This window comes from Ylistrum balloti, unplaced genomic scaffold (genome assembly GCF_031769215.1).
Source record: "Ylistrum balloti isolate Yb309-2 unplaced genomic scaffold, AGI_CSIRO_Ybal_v1 Utg370876, whole genome shotgun sequence".
NCBI classification, from domain to species: domain Eukaryota; kingdom Metazoa; phylum Mollusca; class Bivalvia; order Pectinida; family Pectinidae; genus Ylistrum; species Ylistrum balloti.
In genome coordinates, this window is record NW_026782500.1 from 102,377 (window position 1) to 106,059 (window position 3,683).

The window sequence follows — 3,683 nt, forward strand, 5'->3', positions numbered from 1 at the left end:
AAACTGACAAGAAACTGTGAGTAAGAGTGGTACTACAGAAAGCATGGAGAGTGTGGAGAGAGTGTCAGATGTGCTCCTTTGATGAATAACGAAGACAAGAAAACACAGAAGCCTGTTGAATCCATGGACATCATTGAAGCAGATATTGACAAACCGATCAGGCAGTTGGCTAATTTGAATGGAAACACAATAGTGTGATCACAGATATAAATCTTGAACGATGGGGAAAACCAAAAAAACAAACTGCATGTTAATCCTGCCCGAATGCTTTGTAACATCTCATAAATATAAACCCACACCCTTTTTCCTTTTTGACGTGATAATCGTAAAAGAGGAACATTTGCTTGTGTCTTTATTTTTGATTTTCGTATTACTGACAAATAAAAGGATTGGATAAGATCTGTGAGAAAAAGCAAAGATATCCGGGGTCTGGATCGGAGTGTGACGTCAGGAACCGTCACCACTCTGTCCGGCAAACACAATCGGCTCCATACACCAAAGGACACCATACATAGGTGACTCCATACATAGGTGACTACATATATCAACTGACTCCATACATCAAATGACTCCATATATCAACCGACTCCATACATCAACTGACTCCATACATAGGTAACCCCATACATAGGTGATTTCATACATCAACAGACTCCATACATCAACTGACTCCAAACATAGGTGACTCCATACATAGGTAACTCCATACATCAACAGACTCCATACATCAACTAACTCCATACATCAACTGACTCCATACATAGGTGACTCCATACTCTCCATACATACACAGGTAACTCCATACATCAACAGACTCCCATACATACAACACATAGGTTATTCCATACATAGGTAATTCCATACATCAACAGACTCCATACATCAACTAACTCCATACATCAACTAACTCCAAACAGGTGACTCCACTCCATACATCAACTGACTCCATACATAGGTTATTCCATACACAGGTAACTCCATACATCAACAGACACCATACATCAACTGACTCCATACATCAACTAACTCCATACATCAACTGACTCCATACATAGGTTATTCCATACATCAACAGACTCCATACATCAACTAACTCCATACATCAACTAACTCCATACATAGGTAACTCCATACATCAACTAACTCCAAACATAGGTGACTCCATACATAGGTAACTCCATACATCAACAGACTCCATACATCAACTAACTCCATACATCAACTAACTCCATACATCAACTGACTCCATACATAGGTGACTCCATACATAGGTAACTCCATACATCAACTGACTCCATACATCAACTAACTCCAAACATAGGTGACTCCATACATAGGTAACTCCATACATCAACAGACTCCATACATCAACTAACTCCATACATCAACTAACTCCATACATCAACTGACTCCATACATAGGTGACTCCATACATAGGTAACTCCATACATCAACTGACTCCATACATCAACTAACTCCATACATCAACTGACTCCATACATCAACTAACTCCATACATCAACTGACTCCATACATCAACTAACTCCATACATCAACTGACTCCATACATCAACTAACTCCATACATCAACTGACTCCATACATCAACTGACTCCATACATAGGTTATTCCATACATCGAAAATGGTTCAATACATCGGTACATGCTGTAGCCTTTGTATTTGTAACATTTCAATAATTTATTATTCCATTCCTCCGATAACAACTGATATTCGATTCAGCAGCATTCTGACCAAATGTTGCCTGATTTCCAATTTTCCAACCTAGTTACACTTCCATAGAATGGTGAGGCTGGATGGAGCTATATTTTATAACAGAATGAAAATGGATGTAGCCAGACACAGTTTCCTGTAAACGAACAGTTAGATAAAGAAGATATGATTTGTTTGAACCTGCAGGATGTGGATTGATGCGACAAAGTGACTGTCTTCGCAAGCAAGACACATTTAGAGACAGAGATCATTGTGTGAATACCAACACATGGTGTTATCATCTATCTGAAAACTGACTTAGTATGCTGTAGTCTATCAATCATGTATAAGGAAATAAGGCAACATCGATAAAGAAAATATCTCGAGCAAAAAATTATGATGGTTTCGCTCAATTTTCATTCTCCGCAGTCGCCTCCAAAGTTTCAACAATTTAGGTCCTTATCACTGACGAGTCCTAGAAGGACGAAATAGCATTACGGTGCGATTTATTTCATCATTTGGCCCTACTGTATCTAATTGTAAATGAGTGTTTTTGGTACAAATTCTTAAATCTTCAACCGAACATATGTTTACGCTGTCTCCAATCTTATTACACCTGGTCTGCAATATCAGCTGAGTGTTACCGATATAGTTTGGGAGCAATAGCTTGGGCGAAACACGAATTAATCTTCAAAATATAAAGTTTAAGATATATCTAGTAACATTCTGTATAAAACAAGTTATAATATGGCCAAATACAGTAATCAGACATCATCAAATCTTGCCCGTGGCACATGATGCTGTTTTCAGTATGTCCTAGAGTTTTCTATAAATTCGGAAAGTATAAAAGATAAAGATATTTGTTGATATCAAGATACCTGTTAATACAATTAGGTTTACACGTGTCTCTGGCTGGAGGCCTACTCTGCGCAGTCGCCAGGTAGTGACCGTAGGTCGTTTATTTTCATTCGGGAATTTCAGCTTTCATGCACCATCCCCAACATGCATGTGGTTTTGAATAGGACGTAAAACAATAATACACTTAACTAAAGACTTTATACTTGTCAATGCATACCTTTCCTGATAACACAGGTACTCGGTACATCATAACACTAAGTCATCAACATACATATATTTCAATTATTTCTTTTCAGTGTTACTCCAGGTGGCTACTTTCACAATTTTAATCAGAGGTAATAAGAAAAACATTATTAATGTTGATTTTTTTTTCTCAACTGCCAAATTATTGTACTGGTAATTCAAATGTCTTTCCAATAATATCAATTCCCCGGATGAAATTCAGTAGGTTATTTATCAACAATTGTTAACATGTATCCTACCAGTGTACATCAATCGTTTATACCTATCCTAGTCCTCCTTATTAATGACTTCATCTTATCAATTCTATCTTTTTTCGGCGCTCCATAACATCGCAAAATAATCCGATAATCGATACATGACTGTCATATGCCTGGAGTCGTTTAGAACTGGACAGTACAAGGTTAACTGGTCAGCTAATCATATTTCCATGTTCAGGTTGAATGACTAAGGTTATTTTCTAAAATCCAGGTAAGGAATGAAGCGGATTAATGCATGACGTCAACAGATTCATTTAACCAAGTGGTCAGTGTATATACCTGTTGCCATAAGCTATTTTAAGTGGACCCTGTTATCACTAGACCACGAAGAAGTAGTATTGATATTTACAAGGTACCACCGGACTGTAGCCATTTCGCTTAGTCGTGAATAGCGAAATAGGTGACCGTAGATTTGTGGTTTAGTTTTATTTATGTACATTTTAAGTGACACACTGTCTTTATCAGGTCGTGAGTTCTCGCGTGAACGTAAACCTCCACACGTGATATATTGAACCGTTCTGAAACCAGCAGACGACAACAATACTAAAGCTGTTAGCAGACGACAATTGCGAAGCTCAGACCTGGTACAGAAGTCTCATACATAACACTATCGGG